Source organism: Scyliorhinus canicula, chromosome 2, assembly GCF_902713615.1.
Source record: "Scyliorhinus canicula chromosome 2, sScyCan1.1, whole genome shotgun sequence".
Lineage (NCBI taxonomy): Eukaryota > Metazoa > Chordata > Chondrichthyes > Carcharhiniformes > Scyliorhinidae > Scyliorhinus > Scyliorhinus canicula.
Window position 1 is genome coordinate 144,798,361 of NC_052147.1, and position 22,052 is coordinate 144,820,412.

At 49.7% G+C, this 22,052-nt stretch overlaps 1 protein-coding gene across 1 annotated transcript in view; it reads right to left on the reverse strand.

Annotated features, from left to right (window-relative positions):
• lrrc3 (leucine rich repeat containing 3) overlaps positions 1 to 17,949 on the reverse strand; it is a 31,120-nt gene extending 13,171 nt beyond the window's left edge. Inside the window, exon 1 of the mRNA XM_038790369.1 lies at positions 17,827 to 17,949. The gene's annotated coding sequence lies outside the window, so the exon portion shown is untranslated. The remainder of the gene's footprint in view (positions 1 to 17,826) is intronic.
• Between the last annotated feature and the right edge of the window lie 4,103 nt (positions 17,950 to 22,052).

Here is a 22,052-nt window from a genome sequence, read left to right on the forward strand (position 1 = left end):
TGCTGTACCAATGGCAGCTTGGTTCTAAGGTAATATGATCTCCCTAACCATACTACCACACAGGCAGACTGTAATATGTGCGTCTGTTTTACTATTGCTCAGTTTCTGATCCACTGATCTTCTTTCCCTCATAGCACCCCTCCCCCCACCCATCACCTCCAAATTACCCCCCCCCCCCTCCCCACCCCTCCGCAGATCATTACAAAGCTGCTGTGGCTGAGGCAATGTTGGATTCGGGGTCAGTTCATAGAATCCCAATGACACAGAGAGAGGCCATTCCACCCATCAAGTCCTTGACAGTTCTCTCAAGAGCAATCCAGTCAGACCCAAATGCCCACTCTAACCTCGTAGCTCTGTAAGTCCTTTTCCTTCAAGTGCACGTCCAATTACCTTTTGAAGTCTTTGTCCACCTCTGCTTCTCGCAGCCATCATCGGCGGCAACGTCTGGATCATCACCACTCGCTGCATAAAAAGCTCTTCCTCATATACCCTCCTTCATCTCTTGCCCAAATCTTAGTTCAGTGTCCCTTCATCCTCATGGCATCAGCTAATGGAACCTTTCCTTTGTCTGGCCTCTCTAAACCTGCCACAATCTTGCATACCTCTATTAAATCTCCCCTTAGTCCCGTTTGTTCAAGGATAACAGCTTCTCCAACCTAACCTTGAAGTGAAAATCCGAAAATCCTTCACAGCTGAAACCATTCCAGTTAATCGCCTGTGCGTTCTCTCAAGGACTCCCACATCCTTCCTAAAGTAATTCACTGACTTATAGAACCGTACAATAATGACAGCCCATCATGCTGTGCTGGCTCTTTTGAAGAATGACCCCGTTGTTCCCAGCTCTTCCTTAAATATAAACAGACAATGCTGGAAAAACTGGGCAGGTCTGGCAGCACCTGTGGTAAGAGGACCAGAGTTAACAGGCGGGATGCCCCCCCCCCCTGCCATTGGCTGGCGGTGGGATTTTCCAGTCCTGCCTATGTCAATGAGGTTTCCCTCCATCGCACCCTCTGCCGTTTGGGAATCCATGACGGGGGTCTCTGTCGGTGGGACCAGAGACTCCACCGGTGGCAACAGCTGGGAAAACCTGCCCAGTGTTCAGACTCTTCCTCGGTCTGAGTATTCAAATTAATCTGTTCAAAGGAATATAAGATCAAAAGATTTTGGGGCATTTAAGGGAAATTGTGGAGCAGGCAGGAAAGTTCAGGGGCAGGATTCTTTGACCCCCCCGCCGGGCCGGAAAATCGTTGGGGGACGGCTTGAATCCTGCCCATGCTGGATGCCGAATTCTCCGGCGCCGGGGCTTTGGCGGGGACGGGAATCGCGCCGTGCCAGTCGGCAGACACTGTCAGCAGCCCCCCCCCCCGGACGATCCGCCGGCCCGTTTTTGGCTGGTCCCGCCGGCGTACATTAGACCTGGTACTTACCGGCAGGACCTGGCTCTGCGGGCGGTCTCCGGGGTCCTCGAGGGGCCGCGGGGGGACCTAGCCCCGGGGAGTGCCCCCACGGTTGCCTGGCCCGCGATTGGGGCCACTGATCCGCAGACGGGCCTGTGCCATGGGGGCACTTTTTCCCTCCGCGCCGGCTGCTGTGGACCTCTGCCATGGCCGGTGCAGAGACGAACCCCCCTGTGCATGCGCTGGAATGACGGCAGCACACGATGGCGTTCCTGCGAATGCGCCAACTCGCGCCGGCCGGCGGAGGCCCTTCCGGTGCCAACCCCGCCGCGCCAGCCGAGCCCCTGCCACTCCTCTGCGCCGGGACCGCCTGCCCCGCCGGGTATAGGAGAATCCCACCCCAGATGTTGATTGACGGGCAGCCATGATCTTATTAAATCGTGGAGCAGTCTTGTGGGGTCATGCGAACTCCTGCTTTTCTTTCATGTGTTCTGCACCCAGATTTGGTCACAATACAAAAACAATTACTGCGGATGCTGGAATCTGAAGCTTTGATAAAGAGTCATCTGGAGTCCAAACATTAGCTCTTTTCTGTCCCTAGAGATACTGCCAGACCTGCTGAGATTTTCCAACATTTTCTCTTTTGGTTTGGTGACAATACTCCAGATGAGGCCTAACCAAAATCACGAAAGACGATTGGGTGGAGAATATGTTCCAATGCCCAAATTGTGGTGACCGCTGATTTGAAGCCGAATTGCAATTCTCCATCACCTCGACAGCGGCGTTAATTGCGGTCCGGAACGCGCGTACAGTAAACACCGTTTGCGTATCTTTCGTGGGCCTGACCCAATATTCTCAGGTGCCTTCGCGATTCTCCATCTCTGATGGGCCGAATTCCCGACGGCGCACTCACTTGTGTTTATAAAAATCGTGATACCGTTGACATGGCTGATGAGCGAGAAAGAGGAGGTAGGACACAGAGAGGCTCGACCGTGGACTGCCAGGCCGGACACTGGCTGGGTTGGTTAGAGTGAGGGGGTGAGAGTCCTGCCAGGACTGGGGAGGGGAGGAATGATGGGGGAACAGGCTGAGTGACCGGGATGTCCCCCCCCCCAACAAGCTGAGTGACCGGGATGTTCCCCCCCCCCTTCACGGGACTGGAGCGATGTCCAGCCATGGATTGCCATTGCCTCAGCCTACAAGGCAGCCATCTTGCTGTGCTGCTGAGTATACCGCTGGAAAGGGCAGTGCTAGCCAATAGTACCCCTGGCATCAGATACAGGCGCCAGGGCCAGAGGCCCTCATGGTGTCAGGCACCGACGGGGCCAGGGGTACAGGGATGGTGGGGGGAGGGGGTTGATGGAACCATCAATTCACCAGACACGTGTTTCCGATATGAATCTAGGCTTTAATCGACTTACTTCAGAGCCAGCCTGTTACCCGTTGATGAACTCTTAGTCAACTCAGGCTGACTCTGGACAAGGGTATTTATACAGCGGCACTAGGGGGAGGAGTCGTGGGCGGAGCCAAGGGTGGAGCCCAGTACAAGTTCCTGAGTACTCCCAGAGCTACTCCCCCTAGTAGTAAGATTGCGCTACTGCTACTAGCATACAGTGTGAATTATCATATATATATATATTACATTCACCACAGGGGGAAGATATGCGGGGTCAGAGTCCGCAGTTCCAGCCAGGGGCCACCATGTAGCCCGTTGGACCTAGTTGAGCATGATGCTCACATGTCGGCCTTTCACCCCCTGCAGACAATGGATATTGGAAATTGACCAATAATGGTGGATTTCTTGCTCACCACTGCAGCCCTGAGGGATACCCTGCAGCCGTACGAGTTGCTGTTGATCGAGGAGGAGGAGGAAGCTGCAGCAGCGAAGCATGCTCCAGAGGAACAGAAGGCCCAGGAAGGAGAGCCAGTCGCCCAACAGGCCGAGGAGGAAGAGGTGCCGCATGAGGCCTCGTATGTACTGGCAGCGCCTGTAATTCAAGGATGTGCCGGACTGAGCATGCCATTGAAGACTCCAGCTGATCAGAGAGACAGTGTGACATATCTGCCAGATGATGGGACACCTGGCACTGTGGGGCTATGGGAGAGGACAACCGCTCCCGGTGGCCATCAAGGTGATGGTCGCCTTGAACTTTTATGCCACTGTGTCCTTCCAGGCGCCGAGAGGGGACCTGTCCGGGACCTCATAGAATATGCCCAAGAGCCTCAATGCATACATTTTAATTTGGACCAAGCCCACCAGGATGCCGAGGTAGCGGGGTACGCCATCACCACCGACATGGCCCGTGTCCAGAGGGTGATCGACAGGATGCATGTTGCCCTACGAGCACCTGCAGATGACAGGCTGTCGACTTCAACCGAAAGGATAGGGGGAGCCGAGGTCATTCAACAACGTCCACCCATCCCCCTTCCCCTCTCCACACGCCCCCGTGCCTCCTCTCTGGCCAGCCCAGACCAACCCACTCCTCACACCCATCTGACAGAGCACTGAGGCAGATTGTAACAGTGGTAACGTGTTTAATGTGACAACGTATATACAGGTTTGTATCCGAGCCCCGAGAACTAAACTGTGCTCTGCACCCATGCCAACTTAACTGGTGTCTAACTTTCTGGCCTGACGGGCCCTAACACTATGTCTTGGTGGGTCTCCAGATGGTGCAGCAGGAGTGGAGAATGGCCTGCTGTGATTCCTGCCCTGCGACCTCAGTCCCCGTTGGTCGTCGCCTTCTGGGGCGACCAGGCCTGGATGGGCTAGGCTGCTGCTCAGGTGTCCCAGGTGGCATGGTACAGCCCTGTTCTACCCGCTGCCAACCAGATGCGCCAGGGACATGAGGGGGCGAGTCCGAGGTGCTGTGGTGTTCCAGCACCTTCCCACGAGTCACCAGCATGGGTCCCATCACCTCCTCCACCCTTGGCGTGCCCGATGGCCCCTGGGCTACTCCATTGGATGGGGGGTGTGAGCGAAGCTATCCCCCGAGGCTCCCCCGCCACCTGGCACTGCCAATCCTGGCGGCCGTTCTGGTCTCCACCAGGGTCCGGAAACCTGTCTGGTTGGCAGCTAGTTCTTGGGGTCACGTGCTGTACCGGATCAGCTGTGTGGTCAGCACCAGAGGGTGTCTCAGGAGCTTCTTCACTAACATGCCCAACCGAGGTGAGTGTCTCTGGGATGGTGGAGGGTGTTGGAGACAGCTGTGATGGTGAATCTGTATCACCCTCAGACTCGAGCTCTGGGGTGTCTTGGGTCGAGGGCTGCTCTCGTTGTTAGTGCTTGGCTCACCGGGGGGGGGGGGGGGGGGCTCCAGCTGTGGCACTCGCTGTGGGCGGGGGAACACCAGATGGACCGCCACTTAACCAGCAATTCCTGCAAGATTTAAGACAGGACCCATGATTAGACCGTGGGCCGGGGGGAATGGGGGCGATGAGGGTGGGGGTGAGGATGGTGTAGGGGTGACGGTGTGGGTGGTGGTAAAAGTGATGTGGGGGGTGAGGGTGGCGTGGGGTGGTGTTAGAGGGGGGGTATTGATACACATGTCATGGGGAACCGCAACAAGGCGGGGTCTCACTTCCTCGTCCAGGGCTGAACTCCATACCGGTGACTTCCCTTTTCTCTGGGCCTCCACGTCTAGGTCCCTCTGCTCTGCCATGGTGAGGTCCCTCTCCAGCTTTCTCCCACTCCCAATGTTTATGGGCGGCCTTCTCCTTGAGGTGGCGGGAGGGGGAGGGGTGGGGGGCAGAGGTGGGAAGCAAACAGAAGATGACTGTGTTACTCAGTCTGACGCAAGCAGCCCAGGGGGTGGGTAGCTGGTGGCCTCAGTGGCTAGGGCACCTGGCCAGGGCGGCTGGTATGGGTACCGGCAGGGTGGAGATCCGGCTGCCCTCTGTGTGGGGTGGGGGCTGGTGCCGGGGCACAGTGCTGCCTACTCGCCCTAGCCCTCCTGAACAGGTTGTGCAGTTTGTTACGGCTCTGCTTGCCAGTCCAGATAGTGTTGCCCACAGCACTGACCGCCTCTGCCATCTGCGCCCAGGCACAATGAATGGCAGCGGCTGGAAGCTTCCTTCCCGGGTCGGGGTACAGGGTCATCCGCCTCTCCTCCACCACATCCAGGACGGTCTCCAGTCGGCGGCGGTGAAGCGTGGCGAAGCTGCCGGAAAACCTCCAGGCTGCCGGCAAAATGGAGAATCCCGACGGCGGAGAATTCAGCCCTTAGTCTCAGAAATGGAGAATCCAGTCCCCCATGTGCTTTTTCCAACTTCAAAGAATTCCAGGTCTCTCGCTGTTGCTGCACTCCTTCTAAAATTGTAAAACTATATTTTCACTTTTCCTTCATCCTACCAAAATATTCCACTTCACACTTGTTGGCAATAAATTCCTTCTGCTGGGTCCCTCTGAACTGCTGCCTTCCTCGCTGTTTACCATATTAACCAATAGATTGCAATGGAGCACGGTTGTTTATATATATTATGATGAGAAAAATGAAACAAGGTGAGAGCATTATTTGGGAGTGATAGTAGATTATTATCATTGTGGAGCTGTGTGTGACAATGATTCTGTGTGTGTAAGTGTCTGTGCGTGATCTGTCTGTGCGTGATCTGTCTGTGTGTGTATGTGTCTGTGTGTGTATGTGTCTGTGCGTGATCTGTCTGTGTGTGTATGTGTCTGTGTGTGTATGTGTCTGTGCGTGATCTGTCTGTGTGTGTAAGTGTCTGTGCGTGATCTGTCTGTGCGTGATCTGTCTGTGTGTGTATGTGTCTGTGTGTGTATGTGTCTGTGCGTGATCTGTCTGTGTGTGTATGTGTCTGTGTGTGTATGTGTCTGTGCGTGATCTGTCTGTGTGTGTATGTGTCTGTGTGTGTATGTGTCTATGTGTGTAAGTGTCTGTGTGTGTAAGTGTCTGTGCGTGATCTGTCTGTGTGTGTATGTGTCTGTGTGTGTATGTGTCTGTGTGTGTATGTGTCTGTGCGTGATCTGTCTGTGTGTGTATGTGTCTGTGTGTGTATGTGTCTGTGTGTGTATGTGTCTATGTATGTGTCTGTGTGTGTAAGTGTCTGTGCGTGATCTGTCTGTGTGTGTATGTGTCTGTGTGTGTATGTGTCTGTGTGTGTATGTGTCTGTGTGTGTCTGTGTCTGTGTGTATCTGTGGATTTACGTCTGTGCATATATGATGGGCACGATTCAGCAGACTCAAGTTAAAGTTCGCCGAATGGCACATTTAGCGGGGTGTATCTCGGCAGCAGCAGCGCCAGGAAACATTCCACTTTCCAATGGCACTTTGCTGTTTTTTTGGCCTCCGGGTGTTTTTCCCCATCATGGCTGCACTTCAGAGGGATTGCCTGCTGGCAAGCTGCGGATTGGGGTGCCATTTTGTCCGGCAACCCCGATCTCCCCCCACTTTCAGGCCCCAACCCCTGCTCTTTTGATCCCCTCATCCCCCAACTTTGGGGAGGCTCCCAGGAACCCTGCTCACCCCCTTTACCTGGCAATACCCCCTCTGGGCCTAACCCCTGGCAGTGCCAACCTGGCACCTGGGCATGTTGACACTGCCAGCTTGGGGGTCTGGCAGTACCCCAGGCCCCCTGGAAGCGCCTGGGTGGCCCTGCCAGGGTGCCTGAGTGACAGTGCCAGGGTACCAGGCTGGCAGCGCTAAGGTGACCGGATACCAGCGAAGTGCCAGGGTGTCACCCTGCTCTATCCACAATCGCCCAGGGATGTCCAGTGGCCTCGGCGACACCTCCCAGATTCCCTTATGACTGGTCCATGATTGTGTGGTCCAGTACTAACCAGCGCCTTGATGAGGTCTCCCAGGAGCGGCCGCTGAGTCCCGGGTGCCAGGTGAATCCAGCGTCCGGATATCTGAATGAGCCGTAAGGCTGATTTAAATATTCAGATATGGATCCCGGCCAGCGAGGTCAAGACCCAGATCACATCGGGCAGAGCGAGTTAGGTGACTTGCGTCGGGTTTCACAACCGGCGCAGAGCCCGATTTGGGGCTCGCGCTCAATTCACCCGTTGTGCCCAGATCTGTACCAGGCGCAAAGGGGGTCACTGAATCACACCTGATATGTCTGTATGTGTCTTTATGAGCATATTTATGCATGAGCATTTTTGCACATGCTTATGTTTGTATATGTATGTGTTTTTGAAGTGCGTTTACTTATATGCATATGTTGTTGAGTGCATGTGTAAGTGGTTATGTCTGTGTATAGTTGTGTTTGTGTGTGTGGGTATTGCTGTATTTATGGTTGTGTCCTTATGTGCATGGTTATACATGCACTTGCGTGTGTTGGAGGCACAACCCCAGACAATTGAACTTCAATTCAGTTCCCATCTCTGTCCCATCTCCAATGCTACAGAGAAATAAACTGGGAAGCGCAAGGCTGTACACAAGGGATGGCAATGAACTGATGACCCTCGTTGCCTGGTTACCAGCTACGTATTTCAAAGGGTTTATTGGATTTCCATCGCCACCGCCCCCCCCTCCCCCCCATTTTCAGTCAAAGGTAAATCTAGCTGACTAGGGAGAAAGATCTATTTCCATTTTCACCATGCACTGAATACAGAGATGTTACTGCAGATGCATCTGCTACACTGTGTTTACTGCAGAGGTGACTCTGGTGTACAGACCTCGGGAATTAGAGACAAGGGATTAGTAGCTGTAACAATGAAGAATTGGACTCTTAAGATCCGGAAGGGCTGAGAATCGAATCCTAATCTCAACAGCCTCAGATCTTTGTGTGTGTTTATATTATCTCTGAGATAACCAAAGCCACGGACCCGGGAGGTATACGTACAGGCCTCAGTCAGGGGGCAAACAACACCAAGATCTCTGTCAAATTTCACACTCATACCTGCTCTTGGTTATTACAAGTAAAAGACCTGCATTTATATAGCACCTATCGCAATCCCAAAGCGTGCCTTTTACGGTCAAGGAGATACTTTTGAAGTGTAGCCACTGTTTTAGTGCAAGAAACTTGGCAGCTATTTGGGCAGAGCAGGCCCCACAAAGAGCAAGTGTGATCATGAATAGACAATGTGCTGGTTGAGGAATAAATATTGGTCAGGGTGCCAGGGATACCCACTCCCCACCCCACCCCCTTTCGAAGTACTGCCATCAGATCTTTTTATGTTCACCTGAGAGGGCAAAGGAAGCCTCAGTTTAACATCTGCACCTCCAGCACTGCAACTCTCCCTCAGCACTGCACTGCCTAGATTCTGAGTTCAACACTCCAGAGTGGTGTTTGGGCCCATGACCTTCAGATGCAAGAATATTGCTCAGAGAGCCCCAGTGTCACAATAACTGATCATAATGGCTCGGAGTCCTGGAAGAGACAATAAAGACACACCCCTGGGTGGGATTATCCGGCCTCCCAGCCGCCGGTTTTTCAGCAGCGCATCATTCACTGGCAGCAAGATTCTCTGGTCCCACTGCTGTCAATGGGAATTCCCATTGAAGCCATCCCACACCACCGGGAAACCCAGAGCGGGGGTAAGGTGCTGGCAGGACCAGAGAATCCCGCCGTCAGCGAACAGCCGGAAAATCTCAGCCCCTGTGTCTGCGTAGCCCTGTGAATGATGATTAGAATCTTCTGACAGTTTCACTTTCTGTCCATCAGATTGGGGTTTATTTGCCCATTTAGATACCAAACAATGGTCACGGTGCCAATGAACTATATTCATTCGTCTTATGGGATCATATGGCACCTATATTTGTGCGGGTATGGTATAGAGTACACAGGGTACGGGTGTGATATGGTGTGTGTGTGTGCACCTCCTCAGGTCAAAGTGACTCAGAAAGCTGCTTAACACTACAGTTTCTGATCGTCCACTCAGCCAGTGATCTGCAACACAAGAAGTCACAAACAGCCTGGCTCGGATGGCATTGATTCGGCCATAGTGCTGTATAATGTGCTGTTGGCCCAGGTTCTAAAATAGCGATCGACCACCTTCTTCCTTTACAGAAAACGGCACTAAAACTCATACCTTTTGGAAGTGGCCCCTGTGAAGGGTGACACCAAGGTCAGGATTTTGCACCCCCCCCACCACTGGTTGCGGGGCCAGTTAAATTGCCATTTACTTCAGCAGAACCATGAATCCCATTGGGTGGGAGAGGCCATAAACTCTTGACCTAAGTGCCAGATTTTCACTCTAGCAGCCTTTACAAATAATGGGTTGGTCTGGATTCTGGGGCACTCACCCCTCATTCCCTGCACCAGCAATTTTTGCCAGCATGTATTAAAGGTGCCTTTAGTACCCGGCACTCCCTGGCGCAGCTGGTTCCATTGCAGGGATTGGGCATTTCATAATAAGGTAATCTGAACCGTATCAACAGAAACAGATGCCCAGACATCTGTTTTTCCAGCTGGCCTTATAGTAAATGCTTGGCTGAACTCCAAGACTTATGAACACATTGGCTTAGCAGGGATCTTGTTTTCAGAGGCTGAATGGAGAGTTTTCCATGATTGATTAAAATCTTTACGAGGTTATAATAAGTTGTTTTTTCTTTAAACTTTTGCTTTCAATTTTATATGTTCATTTGGACAAGATTTAGTGGTGTGAAATGAGGTAAACCTTTAGTTCTTGATACTATAATGCCTTTGCTGGATTGACACTTCCATCGGGTTATAAGAGTAACAGTGGTTTTTCAAAGCAAATTTTTGAATGGGTGTTTTTTTAGACTTGTTATTGTATAGCTCGTTGGTTCAATAGTTCATACTGGCTGAATGGACATTGAGGATGCAGGGGGCCAAGGAAGGGGCATGCTGGCATGGATGGATTGGGGAAGCATGGAAATGCCATGGGACAGCAGGGTAGTTAGCACTGCTGCCTCACAGCGCCAAACATCCGGGTTCAAACCTGGCCTTGAGTGACTGTGTGAAGTTTGCACATTCTCCCCATATCGGTGTAAGTTTCCTCCGGGTGTTCCGGTTTTCTCCCACAAACCAAAGATGTGCAGGTTATATGGACTGGCCATGATCAATGCGTGGAGGTTATGGGGATAGGGTGGGGGTGTGGGCCCAGGCTCTTCCGGAGGGTTAGTGCTGACTCGATGGGCCAAATGGCCTCTTTCTGCCCTGTAAAGATTCAATAGATTCTATGTAGGGTGAGGGCTAGTCCCCTCACAGCCTTAATACAACTGGGACGAAGCCACAAAGAACCAAGGTGTGTCTTCTAACCAGCCCATCCCGGCACTCACCAGCCTCTGTGGCTGCTTCGGGAGTTGGCTGGCCTGTCCCGCTCCCTCCCCAACATTCCTGGAGAGAAAATTGTGCCATTTATATGGAGACGGATCTACTGAGTAGCAAAAATCCAACCCTATGAATCAGCATTTGTGAGTTTAGTTTTAAGAGAACCCTTTGTTAACTTTAGCGGCACCCTGTCTGATTTGGACACTATCCCACGTGAGTAAAAATTAATACTTATGGACCAAATTTTAAGTGATGGTAATACAATTCCTTCAACAACATTTGACTACTGCTAATACATCTTTGGTAAAATTCCAAATCAGTACATCCAATGAGCTTGTATTTATTGACAATAACAATGTGGTTGATTCTTAATTGTATTCAGAATTGGCAACTGCCACTCATTTACATGAAATTGGCTGAAATTTAGTAGTTCAAGAATAAGGATTAGGGCAATGCAGAGGGTCAATTTGGAGCAAGTTACTCACTTCCGGTCTCCCCAAAACCTGTCCACCATCTACAAGGCACAAGTCAGGAGTGTAACGGACTACTTGCCTCGATGAGTGCAGCTCCAATAACATTCATCATGCGCTCATCAACAGCTTCTGCACGGTAAATTCTATGATTCTATGATCATCCAGGAAAACAAAACTGGCTTGATTGGCACCCATCCATCAAGTGAAACACAGTGGCAGCAGTGAGTGCCATTTACAAGATGCACTGCAGCAACTTGCCAAGGCTCCTTCAACGGCATATTGCAAACCCGCAGCCTCAACCATCGAGAAGGACAAGGGCAACAGATACACGGGAACACCACCACCTGCAAGGTCCCTTCAAGTCAGGCATCAACCTGTCTTGGAAATATATCGTCGTTCCCTCACTGACACTCGATCCAAATTCTGGAACCCCCTTCCTAAGAGCTTTGTGGGTGTACCTACACCACAAGGACTGCAGTGATTAAGGGGCGGCTCACCGTCACCTTCCAAAAGGCAATTAGGGCTGGGTGACAAACGCTGTCCTAGCCAGCGAATCCCACTTCCAAATAAAGAATTACGAATAATTGCCAACCTTGTTAGCAATTTCCACATCCTGAGAATTAACATTTTAAAAAATTGGATGTGAAAGAGGAAGTAGATGGGACATTAGATTAGAAAGAATGAAGGTGAAGAGAAAGGGGGAGAAGATAGAGGGGAGAAAGAAAGGAGGTGGAAAGAAGTGAGAAGTTAAGAGAATAGGAGGGGAGGAAGAAACAATGGTGAGAAGTAGAGTGATGAGATTAGAAAAAGAGAGGGATGTGAGATTTTACTGTTACTTGTATATGTATAACACAGAAGGCTACTTCTCTGGTCTTTCCCATCCCAACCTTTTTCTCCCTGCATCAAACAAAACTATTATCATTCCATGGCAAGCACTTGATTTCCACTCATATTGCCACGAGTTTGAGAACAGAAGAATCAAGCTTGTATCCAGCCATTGTACCTTGGCCGGAATTCTCAGGCCGTTGGGATTCTCGGTTCCCGCTGGCAGCGCACCCCCGCTCACACATTTCCCGATGGGGTGAGTGGCTTCAATGACGAATCCCACTGACAAGCGGCGGGAATAGGGGGCGGAATTCTCCGACCCCCCGCAGGGTCGGGGAATTGCCCGGGACCGGCGTAAATCCCACCCCCGCCATGGCCGGAATTCTCTGCCACCCGGGAACCGGCGGGAGCGGGAATCGCGCCCCGCCAAGCGGCGTGCCCCCTGCAGCGATTCTCAGGCAGAATTCTCCGACCCCCGCAGGGTCGGGGAATCGCCCGGGGCCGGCGCAAATCCCGCCCCCGCCGTGGCCGGAATTCTCCGCCACCCGGGAATCGGCGGGAGCGGGAATCGCGCCCCGCCGATCGGCGTGCCCCCCGCGGCGATTCTCCGATGGGCCGAAGTCCCGCTGCTGTCAGGCCAATCCTGCCGACGTGGTTTAAACCACCTCTGTGCTGGTGGGATTGGCGGCGCGAGCGGACCCACGGGGTCCTGGGGGGGGGTGCGGGGCGATCGGACCCCGGGGGGTGCCCCCACGGTGGCCTGGCCTGCGATCGGGGCCCACTGATCGGCGGGTGGGCCAGTGCTGTGGCGGAGGCGGAAGAGACCCCCTCCACCATGCCCGACGTATGCGCGGACTCACGCCGACCAGCGAACGCCTTTCGGCCACCCCCGACGCCAGGCGGCATGGTGCCAAAGGCCGTTGGCGCCAGTTTTGGCGCCAGTCGGCGGAGCGGGAGTCACTCCGGCGCGGGCCTAGCCCCTAAAGGTGCGGAGAATTCCGCACCTTTGGGGAGGCCCGACGTCGGAGTGGTTGGCGCCACTCCCCTACGCCGGGGCCCCCCACCCTGCCGGGTAGCGGAGAATTTCGCCCCGGAATCCCACCACCAGCAGACGGAGTGCGGCCGAGAAACATGTGGCTGGGGGACTGGAGAACCCAGCCCATAGCTTTGTGCGACACATATCATGGGATCTTGGGGACCAGAATTAAAGTTCCAATTCATTTTCCACTAATCCACTTCGATCATAAATTGCTGCTGTCAACAGATTGGATTATCTGCCTTTGGATTCATCCACCAATGAAGCAACATCACCTCTCCAGGTCACTACATACAAGTAGGACAGACTAGTGAATAAGGAATGCAGGCACAAAGATGACTTTTAAAAAATTCATTTACGGGATGTGGGCGTTGCTGTTAAGGCCAGCATTTATTGCCCATCCCTAATTGCCCTTCAGAAGGTGGTGGTGAGTTGCCTTCTTGATCCACTGTGGTCCTTGAGGTGTAGGTAGACCGACCGTGCTGTTAGGGAGGGAGTTCCAGGATTTTGCCCCAGTGACAGTGAAGGAGTGGCGGTATATTTCCAAGTCAGGGTGGTGTGACTTGAAGGGAAACCTCCAGGTGGTGGTTCCCAGGTATCAGCTTCCCTTGGTAGTGGTAGTGGTCGTGCGTTTGGAAGGTGCTGTCGAAGGAACCTTGGTGAGTTACTGCAGTGCATCTTGTAGATGGCACACATGGCTACCACTGTTCATTGGTGGTGGAGGGTTTGACTGATTGTGGAAGGGGGAGCAATCAAGCTTTGTCCTAGATGGTGCCAAGCTTCTTGGGTGTTGTTGAAGCTGCACTCATCCAGGCAAGTGAAGATTTACACTCCTGATTTGTGCCTTGTAAATGGCAGACAAGCTTTGGGGGGGGGGGGGGGGGGGGGGGTGTGAGGAGGTGAGTTACTCGCTGTGCGATTTCTAGTCTTTGACCTGCCCTGGTAGTCACAGTGTTAATATGGCTAGTCCAGTTCAGATTCTGATCAATGGTAACCCCCAGGATGTTGATTGCGGTGGATTCAGTGATGGGATCTCAGCCATTAAATGTCAAGGGGTGATGGTTAGATCCTCTCTTGTAGGAGATGGTCATTACTTGGCACTTGTGCGGCTTCAATATAACTTGCCACTTGTCAGCCCAAGCTTGGTTATTGTCCAGGTCTTGCTGCATTTGGACATGGGCTGCTTCATTATCTGAGGAGTCGCGAATGGTGCTGAACATTGTGCAGTCATCCGCACACATCCCCACTTCTGACTTTATGGGAGGGAGGTCATTGATGAAGCAGCTGAAGATCATTGGGCCTCAGACACTACCCTGAGGAACTCCTGCAGTGACACCTTGGAGCTGAGATGACTGACCTCCAACCACCACAACTATCTTCCTTTGTGCCAAGTATGACTCCAACCAGCGGAGGAGTTTCCCTCTGATTCTCACTGACTCCAGTTTAGCTCCGGCTCTTTGATGTCACACACGGTCAAATATTACCTTGATGTCAAGGGCAGTCACTTTCACCTCATCTCTGGCATTCAGCAATTTTGTCCATGTTTGAACCAAGACTGTAATACATTGAGATGCCTGGGTTTCGAGAAACATATTACCAATGTTCTGGAGCCTCATGTCAGCCTTCAGAGCCACTTGATGAACACCCCGTTTTACAGCTCAACGTATCAAAATTTCCAACCACTATACTACCTTATCACCCAGTTTACTGATGTCTCAGTTAATGGCCTGCCTACTCCAGATGAGCTAGCCTTCCAGCTTTATCATACGTTTATCAGATCACAAGAAATAACAGCAGACAGCCCATCACGTTTGCTCCAACATTCAATATGATGTGGTTTTAACTGCAATTTCCTGCCTGAGCTCCCTTGACTCCCTTGTAAGTAAAATCTTGTCTAATTCAAACCTGTATACATTCAAAAACCCGGCCTCCACTGTTCTATATGAAAGAGGATCCCAAAGACTAACTATAATAATTAGCACGGGGCCTACGGGGTGGGAATGTTCCCCGCGGCCCTTAGGGTGTACGAGCTCCACCACTAGGGGTGGGGGTCTCTACTGACCTCTGTATAAAAGGTCAGCCAGTAAGATACCAAGCAGAGAGGAGCGTGGTAGGGATCTACCGGGTTGTGTATATATTGTGCTATAAATAAAAACTTTGTTTCTTTATTTTTACTCTAACCCTGTGTCCTTATTAAACTAACCACTCTCTGAGGGAAGGAATTGCTCCTCATCTCCATCTTAAATGGGCGACATCTTATTTCGAAACTGATCTCCCCTAGTTCAAGATTCCCCCATGAGGGGAAACATCCTCTCAGCATTTACCCTGTCAAGACCTCTCGGAATCGTATATGTTTCAATAAGCTCACGGAGGGGCTGACATTGAGTTATGACTAAATAACACAGACAAGTGAAGAACACTTTTCAATCGCTGTGTGATCTGCAGGTACAGGAGTCAGTGAGAATTGGAAGGCAAAAAAGGAACAGAAGGAAAAGGTGAGGGAAGGGAAGGATTCGTGAATCAACCTGTTTCAACTTCCAAGTTCTGTATATTCAAAGTAAAAGTCCCCCTACTGCTCACTGATGCGACTGGTCTATCATAGCATCTTCAGTTTAAAATATAATGTTTTATTTGCTGACAAAGAGTGGCGGAACTGTCCAGAGGGTATAGTTACTCTCAATCTACCCAATTAGTCATCTCAAACACATCAATTTGATCACCCCTTAATTGTCTATACTCAATGGAATGCTAACGAAGGGGTAAATGTTACGGTTCCTGCCAGGGTCGCAGGCAGGACCGGAAGGTCTGACGGTCCATTGACAGTCTGCCGACCGTGGGCACGAATTTACAGAGTTGGGACAAGCGGGACCATAAAATCCTGCTCGTCTTCACAAGTTAACTCCTTCAGCCCCGGTGTCATTCTGCTGAATTTTGTACAACTCCAGCATAACTCCTATGCCTTGGCACAGCTCCTCAGGATTGAGGCCATCATTCCATGAGCCATTTAAATATCTTTAAGCAGTGAGAGTGGGGATTGCCAAAGGCATTGGCTGAAGGCTGGGGACCCAAACTCATGGCGGCTGGTGGATGAGAAAAAACGACCAAAAATGGGGAGGACTTTGTCCCAACCTCAATCCTCCCAAAAAGGAAATCCTTCATAAATAATTGATAAAGATGTTCAAAATGAAGAGATGGTAGATAGAGAGGAACCACTGCCAGAGCAGTTGGTAACGAGACACAGATTGAAGATAATTGACATTAATTCCAGTAGGGCGATGTGAGTTGTTTATCACCTGGAATGTGCGGTCTGAAAGGCTAGTGGAAGCAGGTTCAACTGGAACTTTAAAAGGGGACTTGGATAAATATTGGAAAAGGAAACCTTTGCAGGGTTACGGGGAAGGAGCAAGGGTATGAGAATAATTGGATAGTTCTTTCAAAGGGCCAGCATAGCCAGGATGGGTGAAATGGCCACCTCCTCTGCTGTATCATTCCATGAAGAAAGAGGAGCTGAAATGACTATTGATGATATTGGCAGATGCAAGCTTAGCATATCTGTAAGAGATTTCTCTGCTTCCTTCACAGATAGGCTATACCAGTTAATAGTTGCATTGAAATGTTGGGCAATGGAATACTAAGCCAAGGTCTCGACCACTATTATCCATCAACAATCATTTGCAAGCTTAAATGGCAATTAAATTGAAAAAGCACTACTCCCACTGTTAAAGTATGCAGAGGGAATGTCCGAGGCTCACTGACTGTGTATTGGAAGGGGAGTAACAACTAATTACCCTCATTAATCAACTTGTGTGATCGGCAACCATGTGCAGTAGCAGAAGGCGTATTATGGGTGATGAACTGATGATTATTCATCAACATTGCCAAATATCCATGGGAGTGCCCGAGCCCCCTCCCCCTTCACCGCACATCAAACAACCGGATGCACACCCCCACGCCACCCCACCCAAACCAGATCAAAGAACAGGAACATACAAACATTGGAAACAACATTACAAGTTCCTAGAACCCTGGCAGTGCAGAAGGAGGCCATTCGACCCACCTAGTCTGCACTCACTCTCTGAAATCTAAATACCTCACCTAACCTTTGGAAACAAAGGGGCAATTTAGAACGGCCAATCCACCTAACCTGCGCGTCTTTGGACTATGGGAGGAAACCGGAGCACCCGGAGCAAACCCATGCAAACATGGGGAGAATGTGCAAACTCCACACAATCACCCGAGGCAAGAATTAAACCCAGGCCCCTGGCACTGTGAGGCAGCAATGCTAATCCCATTAAGTTCATGGGCCACTGGTAAAAGCAGGAGCTGGAACTGCAAACATGCAACTGCCTGCCCACCCTGGCACCCCGCCCCCCCGTCCATATTCCTGAGTGATGGGGTCAGCTGTTAACATCTGTAATGATGTGTGTAACATCAGCCAGAAATGCATTGGTAATCCCAAAGGGAGCATTTGTGTATATTAGAAAGCGATGCCTATTTCCTGTTGGCAATGAGCATTCCCAGTGTGCAGGTACAGCACAATATAAACTGACAGATTTTAATCTCGTTTCTTGCAATTCTGCCTTCGGAGAGCAAATCTAAACTCCCCAACAAGCCCATTTCATTCTAAAGCCTTTTTAATTTGTAACTACAATCCTCAAACCCACTTGCCCAAAGTAAATTTTCTCCACTGCAAATCAGCACTAAAATGTCACAAAGAGCACTGATTTAAAACACAAATAAGCAGAACTGCCCACAATTTCAGTGCAGAAAGCCTTCCTCATAACAACTGTGAACTTATTCAAATTACCAGCAGGGAATCTGATCATCAAAAGCAGCAATATTCATCAAGAAGGTTTCAATCTGCTAACATGAGTTGCACGTTATGTTACAGTACCTGTGCTCAGCAGACTGCAGTTGCTTTTGCTGATCTTCAATCCTACTTGTTGATGTTATCTCAAATCCCTCTATCTCTTTTCCCACCTCTCGCCTCCATTCTCACACTCCTTCTCAGTCAAAGACCTTCACCTGATTGTCCCTCCTTTCTGCTCCAGCATTGGACAACCCCTTCCTTCTCCCAGCCATTGGCAGCAAGCCTAGCTCTTGATTGGCACCTCTGTGCCCAGTGAGGGTTGCGAAGAGCCCTGGCAGCCTGCATTTTATTCATAAATACATTCCATTTGCAGACTGCCGCATAGATTTCTGTCAGATGTCTCTGCTTCCCTCCTCCTACCCTGCAATTTTGGTTCTGTTTTATTTTATTTTTGGGTGACACTAGAAGTTAGCATTACATCAGGACATGGCACAAACGTAGCATCACAGTAGCTTCATTGCAGTGTTAATGTAAGCCTACTTGTGACACTAATAAAGATTATTATTATCATTGCCATCTTGTTGGCAAGGCTTCAAAGATTGGCATCGCTTTTATTTATTCCCGTTCCCTAAATTAAAGTTTGTTGCCTGATTTGGAAGCTGCGGTTTAAAAACTGTAGAATCCCACAAAAGAGACGCAGGATCGAAAGGATAAAATGAACTCTGGTTTATTTAAGTCTACACAATAATCACAACTAACAAACTCCTCTCCCCAATGGACCACCCTCCCCGACCTGCCAGGGTTTTTTACACAGAGAAGATCCCCTTGTTAAGGGTAAACCCCGCCCTTTTTACCGGGGGAGTTCATACTCAGAGGTAATTACAGGGAACCAGATGGAGCATAATCCGTGGTCCGCAGAGAGGGTCATAACAAAAACATTAACAAAGTAATAGGAAAATGAACCGTCCAGGATTGTACAGCACAGAGCAAGACCATTTTGCCCATCCTGCCTGTGCTGGGCCTTTGAAAGAGCTGGCTAATTATCCCCACAAGTCTGCTCGTTTCCCCATAGTGCGGCAACATTTCTGACAGCCTTTATTCTCTTTTCCGTCAAGTCAACATTCACACTGTCATCAAAGGACCAAAGCAAAACTCCCAACAGTTCAACAGTTCCAATTAATCTATTTTGGAAATAAGATCCCACATTCCCAATTGCACAAAGGGAATTTTATTCTTCATTAATTTAAAGCATTCATAACAAGCAGCCTCTGACGAAAGAGGAAGATGTGCACTTACATATCGCTGTTCACAATCTCAGGATGACCCAAAACACTTTACAGCCTACTATTACTTTTAAAGTGTTAGTCACACTTGTAGGAAACATGGCAACCAATTTGGGTACCAGAATGCGATAATGACCAGGATCTGTTTTACTCACGTTGGTGAGTGAAAAATATCAGCCAGGATATCACCCAGAATTCCCTCCTTTGAATAGTGCTGTAAGTTCTCCGACATTGACCTTCGGGGCCTTGCATTTCATGCTTCATCTGAGCGATGTCACCTCTGATCATTCAGCACTCCCTCAGTACTGCACTGCAACATCAGCCGAGAGTTTGTGTTTAGGTTTGTGGAGTGGGGTATAAACTCATAACCTTCTCAATTCATGGCACGACCAACTGATCCACAGCTAAAACCATAAAAAGCGCAAAAGGGACGTTCGCTTTTCCCAGAATATCTCAATTCTGACTCCTCAGTGCAGCACCCCCACCATTTTCTCAACTCGGAATGGGCAATAAATGCTGGCCTAGTGACAACACCCATATCCCGTAATATTATTATTTTTTTAATTCCTCAACTATAGGCTAGACACTTTATGCATGCATCTTTCAGTCCTATATCGACGATCTCTTTAGGTTATATTTGTCTTCCCCTCGAAACCAGTGCTTAGAAAAATTGTTCTGACCCACAATGGCTGAACTCACTGGTTTGAAATTTGATTTGATTTGATTTATTGTCACATGTACCGAAGTACAGTGAGAAGTATTTTTCTGGGGCCCGAGGTAAAGTACACAGTAGACAAAAAAAGAATAATCAATAGAGTACATTGGCAAATGGTACATTGACAGACAGTAATTGGTTACAGTGCGCAACAAGGGTCCAAACAAAGTAATTACATGAGCAAGAGCAGCATAGGGCATCCACAAACCTGTGAGAAAACATAGAAGAACATTATTAGTAATTATATATGAAGTAGAAAAAAGTTTTCATCAGTCAGATCGGTGATAAGAGATAAAAGAAAAGGGTCTGGGGAGAGAACTCGCAGAGAGTCGCCATGCTCCAGCGCCATCTTGGAAAATCCAGGAACTCCCATTCGAACAGCCACATCGACTGCAGCGATTCAAGGTGGCAGCTCACCACCACCTTCCGAAGGGCAATTAGGGATGGGCAATAAATTCTTCCCTAGCTAGCTAGTGGCCCTCACATGCCACAAAACAACTTTTATATAAACTGTGAGGGCTTGGGACTACCACATAAAGCATCTTCACCCATCTTAGAACATAGAACATAGAACATAGAACGCTACAGCGCAGTACAGGCCCTTCGGCCTACGATGTTGCACCGACATGGGAAGTCAAAAACTAAAGGCCATCTAACCTACACTATGCCATTATCATCCATATGCTTATCCAATAAACTTTTAAATGCCCTCAATGTTGGCGAGTTCACTACTGTTGCAGGTAGGGCATTCCACGGCCTCACCACTCTTTGCGTAAAAAACCTACCTCTGATGTTTGTCCTATATCTATTACCCCTCAATTTAAAGCTATGTCCCCTCGTGCTAGCCACCTCCATCCGCGGGAGAAGGCTCTCACTGTCCACCCTATCTAACCCTCTGATCATTTTGTATGCCTCTATTAAGTCACCTCTTAACCTTCTTCTCTCTAACGAAAACAACCTCAAGTCCATCAGCCTTTCCTCATAAGATTTTCCCTCCATACCAGGCAACATCCTGGTAAATCTCCTCTGCACCCGTTCCAAAGCTTCCACGTCCTTCCTATAATGAGGCGACCAGAACTGTACGCAATACTCCAAATGCGGCCGTACCAGAGTTTTGTACAGCTGCAACATGACCTCATGGCTCCAGAACTCAATCCCTCTACCAATAAAGGCCAACACACCATAGGCCTTCTTCACAACCCTATCAACCTGGGTGGCAACTTTCAGGGATCTATGTACATGGACACCGAGATCCCTCTGCTCATCCACACTGCTAAGAATTTTACCATTAGCCAAATATTCCGCATTCCTGTTATTCTTTCCAAAGTGAATCACCTCACACTTCTCTACATTAAACTCAATTTGCCACCTCTCAGCCCAGGTCTGCAGCTTATCTATGTCCCTCTGTAACCTGCAACATCCTTCCACACTGTCTACAACTCCACCGACTTTAGTGTCGTCTGCAAATTTACTCACCCAACCTTCTGTGCCCTCCTCTAGGTCATTTATAAAAATGACAAACAGCAACGGCCCCAGAACAGATCCTTGTGGTACGCCACTCGTAGCTGAACTCCATTCTGAACATTTGCCATCAACCACCACCCTCTGTCTTCTTTCAACTAGCCAATTTCTGATCCACATCTCTAAATCACCCTCAATCCCCAGCCTCCGTATTTTCTGCAATAGACGACCGTGGGGAACCTTATCAAACGCTTTACTGAAATCCATATACACCACATCAACTGCTCTACCCTCGTCTACCTGTTCAGTCACCTTCTCAAAAGAACTCGATAAGGTTTGTGAGGCATGACCTACCCTTCACAAAACCATGCTGACTATCCCTAATCATATTATTCCTATCTAGATGATTATAAATCGTATCTCTTATAATCCTCTCCAAGACTTTACCCACAACAGACGTGAGGCTCACCGGCCTATAGTTACCGGGGTTATCTCTACTCCCCTTCTTGAACAAAGGGACCACATTTGCTATCCTCCAGTCCTCTGGCACTATTCCTGTAGCCAATGATAACATAAAAATCAAAGCCAAAGGCTCAGCAATCTCTTCCCTGGCTTCCCAGAGAATCCCAGGATAAATCCCATCAGGCCCCGGGGACTTATCTATTTTCACCTTGTCCAGAATTGCCAACACTTCTTCCCTACGCACCTCAATGCCATCTATTCTAATAGCCTGGGTCTCAGCATTCTACTCCACAACATTATCTTTTTCCTGAGTGAATACTGACGAAAAGTATTCATTTAGTATCTCGCTTATCTCCTCAGCCTCCACACACAACTTCCCACCACTGTCC